Source organism: Mustela erminea, chromosome 9 (genome assembly GCF_009829155.1).
Source record: "Mustela erminea isolate mMusErm1 chromosome 9, mMusErm1.Pri, whole genome shotgun sequence".
NCBI lineage: Eukaryota > Metazoa > Chordata > Mammalia > Carnivora > Mustelidae > Mustela > Mustela erminea.
In genome coordinates, this window is record NC_045622.1 from 19629992 (window position 1) to 19645562 (window position 15571).

General features: G+C 38.5%; 1 pseudogene; it reads right to left on the reverse strand.

The window, feature by feature from the left end:
• Positions 1-13560: 13560 nt before the first annotated feature.
• On the reverse strand, positions 13561-14491 carry LOC116599341 (annotated as a pseudogene).
• Positions 14492-15571: the final 1080 nt, after the last annotated feature.

Here is a 15571-nt window from a genome sequence, read left to right on the forward strand (position 1 = left end):
TAGAAATTGGCATATCTTAGATCCCTGAGCTTTCATCACAAAAGGAAGGCATGAATATAACTGGAATTCAGAAACTCACCTCCTTAGGCAAAAACACCTTGGTACTTCCTTACCAGTATTACCCCTGTGGTCCTTAAAGGGCAGATTTAGTCTCTGTGGCTTTTCTTCCTTTGAGTCTATGAGGACAGAGTCCACGCTTATCTTAGAAATCCTTCTGAACCACAGACAGCAATTTCTGATTATGAGTCCTCTTAAGTGGCAGGTAAAAATAAATGGCCTTTATTGTCATCATTTTTGCCATGTGGTAAATCAGAGAAGACTTAAGGTGAGGGTAATGATATAATGTCCTCAGTTATAAACAGGACAGAAGTTTGTCAGCCTCTTCCACAGGGAATGGTTTCTGGGGTAATAGGGCATTGAGGGGATGTATTTACACAAAGGACCAAAATGTCTCTCTAATTCTTTAGGGACTCAAAATTTTATTCAAGATTTCCCTCTACTGTAGGGAATAACATCTCCAAAGAGGAGCCAAAAATAAATTCCCATTTCCAGGTAGGTAATATGGTGGAAGAGGAAGCTCTAGAAGCTTCCTACCTTTCATGAATGCAGTGATTCAGGAATGTTTCAGGTACGTATTCCCTTTATAAGAAATCCAGGTAATATCTAAGGTAGTCCTCTTCCCTGTAAAAGAATGTATCTATCACATTGGAACTTTTAGGGAAATCCTCTTGTTGTAACACTTGCCCTTGCACAGCACCTCCAAATTGGGATAAAACCCTCCAGTTCCTGGTTTCTCCATGAGGAGGGAAAGAATTGCACCATATATCCAATGCCCCAACTTTTATTAGGTGTGTCCAGAAGACTGGCTTCTAGATAGTCAGTGTCAGAGAGCAAACACTGCATGTACAGGACCCAACATGTTTTATTGGCATATGGAGAAAGAGAAAAAAGTGGTGGTATAGACTGAAAGTCACCAGAGCTCCTTCCCCTGGCTCAGCATAGAACAAGTAATTTAAAAGCCCTTCCTTACAGCCTCTCTGCTGAGGGAAATCTGTGCACTATGTGTGCAATAAAATAACTTATCTGTGAGCTATCTGATGAATTGCTTCAGTCTTGCTTGTTTTAGAACACAGACAGAACCAGGCACAATTTGGATGCATGGGGGCATGGCGGGGAGGGAGAAGGGGTGCAACTAAGAACAAACAAAGGGGTTTAGACTACACAAAATTGAGAGGCCTCCAAAGTCGCTAACCAGGCTTATTGGTGGTACCTTCTCCAATCTAAGGCCAATCCATGAATATTGTGATAGATGGTGTTTTGTCTAATGTGCAGACACCAGCATAGAGAATCAATGAAAATGAAGGCAAGTTGAAATACTTCCCAAAAAGGAATAAGAGAAATCTCCATAAACTGGTTCTAATATGTGATTTATCTGTCAGAGAATTCAAAATAACTGGTCATAAAGATGTTCACTGGAGTCAGAGAACAATACAAAAACCAAGAGAAAATTTCAACATAGAGCCAGAAAACTTAAAAGTATTAAACAGAAATCATAGTGCTCAAGTATTCAATATCTGACTAAAAACAAAACAAAACAAAACAAAAAAAACTCAGCACAGGGGTTCAAGAGCAAATGATATCAACAAAAGAAAGGATCATTAAATCTGATTAAAGGTCACTGAAAACTATTCAGTCAGCAGGGCAAAATGAAAAAAAAAATGAATGAAAAATAGTGGAGAAAGCCTGAGGGACTTATTGGATGCTACCACGTGGATCAATATATGCATTTCAGGAAAAAATATATGCATTTCAGAAACCCTAGTAGGAGAGTGAGAAAGAACCAGAAAGCATAATTGGGGGTGGGAGGTGGGGTGGAGGCTGAAAAAATTTCCAAATCATAGAAACTTCCCAATACTGTGACCTGTTTATAGAGGTAAAACCCAGAAGAATTGCATAATGCATATATCTAAGATATATATGTATCAAGGATCAACTTCTTATCCACTCCCCAGTTTACTTAACTGAGTTAAACTGGCATCTACCTTTAGACTCAGGTATATACTAATGTTCATGTTTATCTAGGCAGAAGATATGTAAGATGCTCTAAATCTATATCCGGGGACTCAACACAAATTTACTGACTGCTGAATCTCCTGAAAACTTGAATTATGATTGTGATATCTGGTTCTGAATCAATCATTATACTTTATAATACCTCTGGTGATTGAAGCAGTCTTGTCTCTATGCCTAAATATATCATTTTTCAATATTACCAAATTATTATCATCATACAGTTGTCAAAAAATAATGCCTAAAGAAGTTCTTTAAGACAAGACTTTATTAGCATGCCTGGGTGGCACAGAGGGTTAAGCCTCTGCCTTCAGCTCAGGTCGTGGTCTCAGAGTCCTGGGATCAAGCCCTGCATCAGGCTTTCTGCTCAGCAGAAATTCTGATTCCCACCCCCCCAAACTGCCTCTCTGCCTACTTGTGATCTCTCTCTCACTCTGTCAGATAAATAAATAAAATCTTAAAGACTTTATCAAATAAATTCAAAAAGCAGCAACGCAAAAGAAGCCCTTAACTTACAAAGGAACATGGATAGGATAGCGGTGGATCCCTCAAGAGAAACTTAGGAAGCCAGAAGGGAGTGGCATGATATATTCTCCATACTGAGTGGTAAAAATTGCAGGCAAGAAGAGTCTGTACAGGAAGGCTATCATTCAGAATAGAAGGAGAGTAAAGAATTTCCCAGACAAACAAAACCTAAAGGGGTTCATGACCACTAAACCAGGACTGCAAGAAATATTATAAGGGACTCTGACTAGGAATGAAAGGCCGAAAGTGACAAAGACTAGAAAGGAACTGAGAAAATCTCCAGAAATGATGACAAACAAGTAATAAAATAGCACTAAATTCATATCTATCAATAACTCTGAGGGTAAATGGACTAAATGCTCTAATCAAAGCACATAATAAAGTGTCATAAATAATTTAAAAATTGAGACCCATCTATATGCTGCCTCATTGTAGAGACTCATTTTAGAACTAAGACACCTTCAGATTGAAAGTGAGGGAATGGAGAAATATTTGCCATGCAAAGGAAGATCAAAAGAAAGCCAGAGGGGGTGCCTGAGTGGCTCAGTGGCTTGAGACCTCTGCCTTCTGCCCAGATTGTGGTCCCAGGGTCCTGGGATCAAGGCACACATCAGGCTCTCTGCTCGGTGGGGAGCCTGCTTCCCCCCATCTCTCTGCCTGCCTCTCTGCATACTTGTGATCTCTGTGTGTCGGATAAATAAATAAAATCTTAAAAAAAAAAAGAAAGCCAGATAACAATACTTTTATCAGACAAACTAGATTTTAAACCAAAAGATTGTAACATGAGAGGAAGGGCACAATACTATAATCAAGGGGTCTATCAAACAATGATCTTACAATTGTAAATATTTATGCCCCAACATTGGAGCACTCAAATATATCAATCAATTGATAACAAACATAAGGAAACTCAATGATAAAAATAAATAATAGTAGGGAACTGTAACACCCCACTTACATCAATGGATAGATCATCTAAGTGAAAAATCAATAAGAAAACAATAGATTTGAAAAACACTCTGGACCAGATGTACTTAACTGATATATTCAGAATATTTCACCTAACACAGAATACACATTCTTTACAAGCGCACATGGGACTTTCTTCAGAGTAGATCACACACTAGGTCACAAATCAGGCACCCACAAGTACAAATAGGCTGAGATCACACCTTGCGTATTTTCTGACCACAATTATATGAAGCATGAAATCAACCCCCAAAAAAATTTTTTTGGAAAGTCCACAAATATGTGGAGGTAAAAAAATATGCTACAAAACAATGAATGGGTCAACCTGAAAATAAGAAATGAATCAAATAATATATGGAAACAAATGAAAATGAAAACGTGACAATCCAAAACCTTTACGATACAGCAAAAGTGGTCATAAGAAGCAAGTATATAGCAATACAGGTCTACATCAAGAAGCAAGAAAAATCTTAAATAAACAACAAAACCTTATACCTAAAGAAGCTAGAAAGAGAAGAACAAGTAAAGACAAAAGCTAGCAGAAGAAGAGATATAATAAAGATTAGATAGAAATAAATGATATAGAAACTACAAATATCAAAAAAAGATGTATTATACACTTGCTAATTGAATTTAAATAATTCAATAATAATTCAAATAATAATTAAATAATAAATAAATAAATGGGGGGAGAAACTACAAAACAGTAGAACAGATCAATGAAACCAAGAGCTAGTTTTTTGGAAAAAATTAACAAAATTGTAAAACCCCAGACCAGATTTGTATAAAAGAAAAGAAAAAGGAACCAAGTAAGTAAAATCCTAAAAGAGAAAGAAAAAATAACAACACCACAGAAATATAAACTATTATAAGAGAACATTATGAAAAACTATATGCCAATAACTTGGACAACCTAGAAGAAAAGCATATATTCCTAGAAAGGTATAAACTATCAAAACTGAGACAGGAAAAATAGAAAACTTGAATACACTGACAGCAAGCAAAGAAATTCAGCCAATAATCAAAAATTTCCCCAAAAGCAAAAGTCCAGAGGATTCTGCCAAACATTTAAAGAAGAGTTAATACCTATACTTCTCAACCTATTCCAAAATATGGACATGGAAGGAAAAATTATAAATTCATTCTATGAGGTGAGCATTACCCTGATAGGAAAAAGAGACAAAGTCTCCACTAAAAAAGAGAACTATAGACCGATATCCTTGATGAACACGGATGCAAAAATACTCAACAAATCTATCAAATTGAATCTAGCATTACATGAAAAGAATCACCACCACAATCAAGTGGGATGTATTCCTGGGCTGCAGGGGTAGTTTAATATTTGAAAAATCAATGAATATGACACAGCACATTAATAAAAGAAAGGATTAAAACCATATGATCATATCAATAGTTGCAGAAAATGCATTTGACATTCATCCATGATCAAAAACCTCAAGGAAGCAGGCTTAGAGGAAACACCCCAATATCAGAAAGGCCATATATGAAAAATCCACAATTAATATCATCCTCAAAGGGAGCCTCAGCAATGAGACAACAAAAAGAAATAAAAGGCATCCAAATCTACATGGAAGAAGTCAAACTTTCACTATTTGCAGATGACATAGGACTCCACATAGAAAATCCAAAGATTTGGAGGGAGAGACAAGATGGCGGGGAAGTAGGAGGAGGAGCCGTTTCAACCTGTACCCTAAAGTGAGCTGATTACCTACCAAAGAATTCCAATCACCCATGAAATCAGCCTGAGATCAGAATTATACACGTCTGGATCTCTACAGGTGCAGAAGACACCAGTGGGCAGGTAAAGCAGAGTGGGAACGTTGGACTGATATCAGAAGATAAACAAAAGGGGGAGGTAGCCACCAGAGGCGACCGACTGGAATGTAATACCCCAATACGAGAGTGATCTGCATCTGGGGACCAGCATTAACTTGGAGTCTGGTTGAAAGCACTCAAAAAGAGCAAAGGATCACGTGGGGAAATTGTGGGAATCGGGGTGGCTAGGGACAGGGGTCTAAGGCCCTGGTCCCAGGACAGCCTCCCCTGGCACTGAGCCAGAGAATGCGGCTGAGAAACCAGGTCTTGGTCCCTGAGCCACCAGCACACCCGAGAACGCGTGGGGCCAGGCTCCTGTGAGGGGCTAGGAGCCTTGCCAGACCTGAGACCATTGAGCCATGGTAACAGACCCTGAGACACACATGCCGCTCACCCTACCCTGAGAGAGATGTGCGAAGGCCCAGCCCGGCACTCTTAGACCTGCGCCTTGCTATCAGAGCCTAAGATGTGTGTGCCCCATACTCTCCCCTGAGAGAGGTGCACAAAGGCCCAGCCTGGTGCTCTTGGACCCGCGTCCTGCTATCAGAGCCTGAGACATGTGCGCCCCACACCCTCCCCTGAGACAGGTGTGCATAAGCCCTGTGCCCTTAGACCCAGTAAGACCAGGCACTCCCAGTCCAGGCCAGAGGGAAAATCTCAGTGTGCGATCGCTGCTTGGAACCTCTCTGGCGGTCTGGAGCTGCCCAGACAGCTGCCGCTACCATGGTTTTGGGTACAAGCAGGAGATTCTGCGTCCCCAGGGACAGCGAATCAGAACCTGCTCTGCCAGCAGCCAAGAGGGAATTTATATGGGCTCTGCAGCACCCACAGGGAAACAGACTGAGGCTTCTCTCTGAGAGGGAGGTTGGGGTGCACTTTGCTTAACTCTAAACCTTCAAAAACCAACAAAAGCGGTCAAGGTGAGAGAAAACAAGTGAACAAACATAAAAACCTCCAGAGAACAAAAGCCTGAAAAAACCTGTTTCCTGAGAGCCCACACCCTTGAGGGGGGTGGGAGGACTTAACTCAGGGAACATCATTGACTGAAAACCCATGTGGCAGACCCCTCCCCCAGAAAACCAACCAGGAAAGAAAAAAAAAAAAAAAAAACTACAAGAGAACAACCACCACTACTTCATAGATACAACTTTTATTTTTAACTCGTTCCCCCTATTCTGGTTCATTTTTTAAATATATAGATAATTTTTTAACCTATTTACCATCACAGTGAGATGTCCAGTACATCAAATTCCATAATAACCTTCTAACGTGAACTTTTTGATACATACACCTGTGTTTTTCTTTTGCATTTCTATTTTTTAATTTTTTTTAAATTTTAGTTTAGTTTAGTCTAGTTTATTCCTTTTTTATTTTTATTTTCTAATATCCATATAGAGTTAAACTTCAAGGTAATCCCTTTTCCCCAATCAAAGCTACCCCTATAGATAAACCAATTTTTAATCCCTCTTTATCGTAAGAAAGTTGAGTCATTTAACAATGATATCAAGATACATCCAGGAAGAATCAAAATAACTTCCTCACCCACACTGAGAATTTATAACCACTCTCCCATCTTTTTCTTCCACCAGTGTTTCTGTGGTTTTGTGTTTGTCCTGATAGTATATAAATCTTATACTTGAGATTCTTCTTGACAAGGTCCTTCTTTTTTTTGCTTCTATATATATATATTTTTTTCTCTTGTCATATACTTTTATCAGTCTTTTTGTTTGTCTGTTTCTGTTTGTATACTTCTTACCTTGGGGCCCGCTTGGGCTGAACCTTCTCTTTTATCTTCCCTTTTTTCCCTGTATCTCTCTCTCTTTTTTTTCTTTTTCTTTTCTTTATTCTCTCGTTTGGGTGGGGAATCCTGATTGCTCAGAGGCATTCCAGGGTGCACCTTGACTGCACCACAGCCGATACATCCAGCTACATCCATTCAGTCATCTCTCACCAAAATGACTGGGAGGAGGAATGCCCAACAGAAGAATAATACAGAGGATGGGCCTTCTGCAACAGAGCTAACAGCTATCGACATAGACAATATGTTGGAAAGAGAATTCAGGCTAACAGTTATCCAGGCGATAGCTAGGTTGGAGAAAGCCATGGATGACCAAATGGAATTGATTAGGGCAGAACTGAAAGCCACCAGGGATGATGTTCACAATGTTAGGGCAGAACTGAAAGCCACCAAGGACAAGGTTCACAAAGCTCTCAATGAGTTCCAATCTAATCTAAATTCTCTAAAAGCTAGGGTAACTGAGACAGAAGATAGAATTAGTGATTTGGAGGACAAACAGATAGAGAGAAAGGATCAGGAGGAAGCCTGGAACAAACAGCTTAGAAGCCATGAAAACAGAATCAGGGAAATAAATGATGCCATGAAACATTCCAACATCAGAATTATTGGAATCCCTGGAGGAGAGGAGAAAGAAAGATGTCTAGAAGATATAGTGGAACAAGTTCTTCATGAAAATTTTCCCATTCTCGTGAATGGAAACAGCGTTCATGTACTAGAGGCCGAACGGTCTCCACCCAAGATTATAGATTCCAAAAAAAATCAAGGCACCTGATAGTCAAATTGAGGAATCATAATTGTAGATACAATCTCTTGAAAGCTGCTAGGACAAAGAGGCTCCTTACGTACAGAGGAAAGCTTATCAGAATAACGTCAGACCTGTACACAGAGACCTGGCAAGCCAAAATGGCTAGCAAGGTATATTCAGGGCACTAAATGAGAAGAACATGCAGCCAAGAATACTTTATCCATCAAGACTGACATTCAAAATGGATGGAGAGATAAAGAGTTTCCAAGACCGGCAAGGCTTAAGAGACTATGCCACCACCAAGCCGACACTGCAGGAAATATTAAGGAGGGTTCTAAAAGAGGAAAAATCCTAAGAATAGAATTGAACAGAAATATAGAGACAATCTACAGAAAGAAAGACTTCAAAGGTAACACGATGTCAATAAAAATGTATCTATCAATAATCACTCTCAATGTGAATGGCCTAAATGTGCCCGTAAAATGACACAGGGCTGCAGATTGGATAAAACGACAGGACCCATCCATATATTGTCTACAAGAGACCCATTTTGAACCTAAAGATACATGCAGACTGAAAGTGAAGGGATGGAGAAGCATCTTTCATGCCAATGGACCTCAAAAGAAGGCTGGGGTAGCGATTCTTATATCAGATAAATTAGATTTTAAACTAAAGACTGTAGTCTGAGATACAGAAGTACACTACATCATTCTTAAAGGGACTATCCACCAAGATGATCTAACAATTGAAAATATGCGCCCAATATGGGAGCAGTCAATTACATAAGAAAACTATTAATCAAGACAAAGAGTCAATTTGATATGAATACATTAATAGTAGATCTTAACATGCCTCTCTCAGAAATAGACAGATCATCCAAGCAGAAAATCAATAAAGAAACAAGAGCATTGAATGACACATTAGACCAGATGGACCTCATAGATATATACAGAACATTCCACCCTAAAACAACAGAATACTCATTCTTCTGAAGTGCACATGGAACCTTCTGCAGAATAGACAACATACTGGGTTATAAATCAGGATTCAATCGATACCAAGAGACTGAGATTATTCCCTGCATATTCTCAGATCACAATCCTTTTAAAACTGGAGCTTAATCACAAGGAAAAGTTTGGAAGACACTCAAACACCTGCAAGGTAAGGACGACCTTGCTTAAGAATGCTTGAATCAACCAGGAGATCAAAGAACTGAAACAATTCATGGAAACCAATGAGAATGAAGACACTTGGCCAAAACCTATGGGATACAGCAAAGGCAGTCCTAAGGGGGAAATACATAGCCATCCAAGCCTCCCTCAAAAAAATTGAAAAATCCAGAATACACCAGCTCTCTCTACACCTTAAAGAGCTGGAGAATCAACAACAAATCAAACCACCTCCACACATAAGAATGGAAACAATCAAGATTAGAGCAGAGATCAATGAGGTAGGACCAGAGATACAGTAGAACATACCAAAGAAACTAGAAGCTCGTTTTTTTTAAATAATCAAGATCGATAAGCCATTGGCCACACTAATCCAAAAGAAAAGAGAGAAAGCCCAAATTAATAAAATTATGAATGAAAAGGGAGAGATCACAACTAACACCAAGGAAGTAGAAACAATCATCAGAAGTTATTATCAACAGTTATATGCCAATAAGCTAAGCAACCTAGAAGAAATGGATTCAACTCCCCAAATTGAAGAAGAAATTGGCAACCTGAATAGACTGATATCTAGTAACTATATTGAAGCAGTGATCAGAAACCTCCCAAATATTTGTGGAGCATAACAAATAGCATGGAGGACATGGGGAGATAGAGAGGAGAAGAGAGTTGGGGGAAATTGGAAGGGGAGGTGAACCATGAGAGACTATGGACTATGAAAAACAATCTGAGGGTTTTGAAGGGGTGGAGGGTGGGAAGTCTGGGTACCAGGTTGTGGGTATTATAGAGGGCACACATTGCATGGAGCACTGGGTGTGGTGCAAAAATAATGAATACTGTTATGCTGAAAATAAAAAATAAATTAAAAAAAAAGAAACCTCCCAAAAAACAAGAGCCCAGCACCTGACAGATTCCCTGGGGAATTCTACCAAATATTTAAAGAAGAAATAACGCTTATTCTCCTGAAGCTCTGTCAAAAAATTGAAGCAGAAGGAAAACTTCGAGACTCTTTCTATGAAGCCAGCATTACCCCGATCCCCAAACCAGGCAAAGACCCTACCAAAAAGGAGAATTTCAGAGCATTATCACTGATGAATATGGATGCTAAGGTACTCAACAAGATCCTAGCCAACAGGATCCAACAGCACATTAAAAAGATTATCCAGCATGACTAGGTGGGATTCATCCCGGGGTTACAAGGATGGTTCAACATTCACAAATCAATCAATGTGATAGAACAAATCAGTAAGAGAAGAGAGAAGAACCACATGGTCCTCTCAATTGATGCAGAAAAAGCATTTGACAAAATCCAGATCCATTCCTGATTAAAACGCTTCAAAGAAGATGTGGTCCATATACACTATGGAGTATTATGCCTCCGTCAGAAAAGACGAATACCCAACTTTTGTAGCAACATGGACGGGACTGGAAGAGATTATGCTGAGTGAAATAAGTCAAGCAGAGAGAGTCAATTATCATATGGTTTCACTTATTTGTGGAGCATAACAAATAGCATAGAGGACAAGGGGAGATGTAGAGGAGAAGGGAGTTGAGGAAAATTGGAAGGGGAGGTGAACTATGAGAGACTATGGACTCTGAAAAACAATCTGAGGGTTTTGAAGGGGTGGGGGTTGGGAGGTTGGGGGAACAAGGTGGTGGGTATTAGGGAGGGCACGGATTGCATGGAGCACTGGGTGTCGTGCAAAAACAATGAATACTGTTACCCTGAAAAGAAACAAAAAATTAAAAAAAAAAAAGAAAATCTGAAGACTCTATGAAAAAATTCCTAGAACTGATAAGGTAACTCAGTTAAAGTAACAGGAAACAAAAATCAATGCACCTCTGGTGCATTTTTATACACCAATAATGAAGCAGCATAATGAGAAAAACAAGGGAGCAATCCCATTTACAATTGCCCCATAAACCTTAAGATGACTATGAAAAATCCAACCAAAAGGGTAAAATATCTGCACTCTGGAAACTATAAAACACTGAAAAAAGAAATTAAAGATGTTTAAAGAAATGGAAAGGCATTCCATGCTCATGGGTTAGAAGAACAAATATGTTAAAATGTCTAAAATATCCAAAGAAATCTACACATTAATTGCAATACCTTCAAATTTACACTGAGCTAGTACATACAATCCTAAAAATCTGTATGGAACAACAACAACAAAAAATCCTGATTAGCCAAACTAATCTTAGAAAAGCAAAGCTGGAGGCATCACAATTCCATTCTTCAAGTTATATTACGAAGTTGTAATGATCAAGACAGTATGGCACAAAAACAGACACATAGACCAATAGAATAAATAGAAAACCCCAAAATGGACTCATAACCATATAGTCATCTAAACACTAACAAAGCAGAAAAGACTATCCATGTGAAAAAAGATCGTCTCTTCAACAAATGGATATTGGGAAAACTGGAGAGCTACATGCAAAAGAATGAAATAGGATGACTTATTATATAATATACAAAATAATATACAAAAATAAATTCCAAACGATGAAAGATCTAAATGAGAAATAGAAAACCATCAAAATCCTAAAGGAGAACACACAGGTAGTAAACTTTTTGACATCAACTGTAGCAACTTCTTACTAGGTATGTCTCCTGAGGCAAGGGAAAGAAAATAAAAAATGAACTATTAGGACTTCATCAAGATAGAATGCTTCTGCACAGAGAAGGAAACAATCCACAAAACAATCTACAAAAAAGCAACCTTCCTAATGGGAGATGATATTTTCAAGTAACCTAACTGATAGGGTTAATACACAAAATACATAAAGAACTTACCAAAGTTAAACACATAAAACATAACCCAATTTAAAAAATGGGCAGAAGACATGAAAGGACATTTTTCTGAAGAAGGCATACAGATGGCCAATAGACACATGAAAAGATGTTAATATCACTCATCATCAGGGAAACACAAATCAAAACTACAATGAACTATCACCTCACATCTGTCAGAATGGATAAAATCAATCACACAAGAAACAGGAGATGTTGGCAAGGATGAGGAGGAAAAGGAACACTCTTAAACTGTTGGTGACAAGGCAACCTTGTGCAGCCACTCCGGAAAACAGTATGGCTGTTCCTCAAAAGGCTAAAAAAAGACTATGTATAATCCAACAATTGCACTAGTAGGTATTTACCCAAAGGGTACAAAAATACTGATTCAAAGGGATACAAACACCCAAATGTTTATAGCACCATTATCAATATAGACAAATTATGGAAATATGTGATATATATTTGATATATGGACAAAGATGTGATAGAGATGTAGAATGGAATATTACTCAGACATAAAAAAGAATGAAATCTTGCCATTTGCAGTGACCTGGATGAAGATAGAGATTGTTATGCTAAGCAAAGTAAGCTTATCAGTCAATGAAGGACAAATATGATGTGATTTCTGTTATATGTAGAATTTTTAAAAAAGAATATGGTGGTGGGGGAGAGAGAGGCAAACCATTAAACAAATTCTTGACTACAGAGAACAAACTGAAGGTTGCTGGGGAAGAGGTGGGCATGTAATGGGTAAATGAGCATTGGGGATTAAGGAGGGAACTGGATGTGATGAGCACTGGGTGTTTTATGTAAGGGATAAATCATGAAATTCTATACCAGAAACTAATATTACACTGTATGTTAACTAGCTGTAATTTAAATAAAAAACTTGAAACTAAAAAAAAGTAAGAAAAAATAGAGCAAAATAGACTACAAAGAGTAGTAGACCTAAATCAGAAGGCTAACAATTTAGTCTTAATATTTTCTTTACAAAGCTGTGTGACATTATGTAAATCTATTTACACTGAGCTTCAATTTCCCATGCATATAATAAAAATATTTTTATGAAAAATTATGTGTTGGTTTGACTGTACAAAAGTAAAACAGAAAAGTCTGCAAAAAGACTCTTGGTACATGATATCTAAAAATGAAAAATGGATTAATCTTGATTGTCATTATGGAATCTTCAACTTCTGGCATTTAAAGAAGATACATTCACCCAACTGGAAGATAGAAAAATAAGAGTATAAACAGAGTAGATGATATATATCCTAATACAATTGGAGATAAGAACATGACCAGTAATACAATGTCACCCTTCTATTACCTAATTCAATACTGTAAAGAACATTCATCATGTTCCGGGGTGGGGATAACATGCTGAACATCAAAATGGGAAGAAAAAGAAACAATAGGTTTCTTACTCAATGCTATTACTAAACAGAACAAAAAAGTGGAGAAGATGTTGTGGTATTGGTGAGGAGAAGAAGAAAACCTAATGTATAAAGACTAAAAATAAATTGTGAGACTCAAACATCCTTTACCTCATTAAAAGAAAAAATGCTGAGAAGAGTTCCACTAAGAGTATTTTATTTAAACACACAGAATCCTCTGTGTCACAAACTACCCAGATAGATGCTGTTTCTGATCAAAAAACTCTCCTACTTAAAGCTTTTCTCACAACAAGTTTAATGTCCTTGTTTCTCAAGCTATAAATGAAGGGGTTCATCATTGGAACTGCAATGGTATAAAAGAGGAGATTTTTTCCTCATCCATAGACCCAGCAGAAGATGGTTTAAGATATATAAATGCACCTGATCCAAAGAAGAAAGAAACAGCAATTATGTGAGAGCTGCACGTGCTGAAGGTTTTGGACCTGCCCTCACTGGAGCTGATGTGCAGAATGCTGGACAGGATGAAACCATAGGAGACAAATATGGTAACACTGGGCACAATCACACTGATGCTCAACACAATGAAAACCACCAGCTCATTCACGTAGGTGCTGGTGCAGGAGAGCTGGAGAAGAGGGAGGATGTCACACAAATAATGGTTGATGGTGTTTGCATCACAGAAGATCAGTCTCAGCATGCATCCAGTGTGAGCCATGGCATCCAAAAATGCCTTCAAGTATGAACCAAGCATAAGGCTGAAACACACTCTGGAGGACATGGCAACATTATATAAGAGTGGGTTATAGATGGCCACATAGCGATCATAGGCCATTGATGTCAGCACATAAGCTTCAGAAGCACAAAAAAAAACCAGAAAAAGTAAAGCTGGGTCATGCATCCCCTGTAGGAGATAATATTCTTCTTTGATGTGAAGTTAATCAGCATTTTGGGTATAAACACAGAAGAATAACAGAGGTCTATGAAGGACAAATTGAAGAGGAAAAAGTACATGGGGGTGTGCAGGTGTGCATTCAGCTTGATTAGAGTCACCAAACCCAAATTTCCCAACACAGTGACCATGTAGGTGACTAGAAACAGGCAAAACAGGGGGAGCTGGAGATCTAGTAGGTCTGTTAGCCCCACAAGAATGAATTCAGTCACAAAGGAAGCATTTTCAGGAGGCATTTTCCTCTAAGGGGATCTGTGAACACAGGAGGAAAAAGTTACACAGAGAATAATTCGACATTTCCTACCATATCTTCCCTCACAGGAGTTGGGTTTGTACTGGAAATAGATGAGACTAGCACACCAGGGACCCACAGAAAATGCTTAACTATTAGCATAAATCTAGTTACTTGGGACATTCCCTCATTAGAGACTTAATAAGCTGTAAAAGCAAAGGGATACAAAACGGCCTACAGTATGAAGGCCAGTACTTCCATATGCCAACAGGACTGCAGTGAAAAACAAAAGTTAAGGGAGAAGATTGAACAAGGAGAGAATCACCTTCTCTTATTTCATTTCTTTGACCATGTGACCCCTCCCCTAACCAGTAAAATTGGAGGCAGCAACCCCACCAATTGTGGTGTGGTAGGAATGTAGAATGTTTCTTATCCAAAAATAAAGGACCAGAGTCTAGGAGAGTTTAAGTTCCTGCCCCATGTCACAAAGTAAAAAGTATAAATGTACAAGAGTGAGAGTTCTGCCCATGAACTGACAAATAAATTGCATCCTTGAAACATAATAATCTCTGAACCATCCCTGCATGGCCACCCTCCCCTCAATCCCTTCCATCCTCCCTTCTATCAATTTCACATGAGTCTGAGGACTGCAAAAACTGGAAAGAGATTGGCATATCTTAGATCCCTGGACTTCCATCACAAAAGGAAGACATGAATATAACTGGAATTCAGAAACTCAACCTCGTTAGGCAAGAACACCTTGGTCCTTCCTTACCAGTATTACCTCTGTGGTCCTGAAAGGGCAGATTTAGTCTCTGTGACTTTTTTCCCTTTGATTCTATGAGGATACAATGCACACTTAATTTTTAATGAGCCCTGGAAATCCTCCTGAATCGAAGATAATAATTTCTGATTATGAGTCCTTTTAAGCAGCAGACAAAAATAAACAGCCTTTATTATTATCATTTTGGCCCTTGGTATATCACAGAAGACTTAAGGTGAGAGCAATGATATAATGTCCTCAGTTATAAACATGGCAGAAGCTTGCTCAGTCTCTTCCGCAGGGAATGGTTTCCAGGGCAAA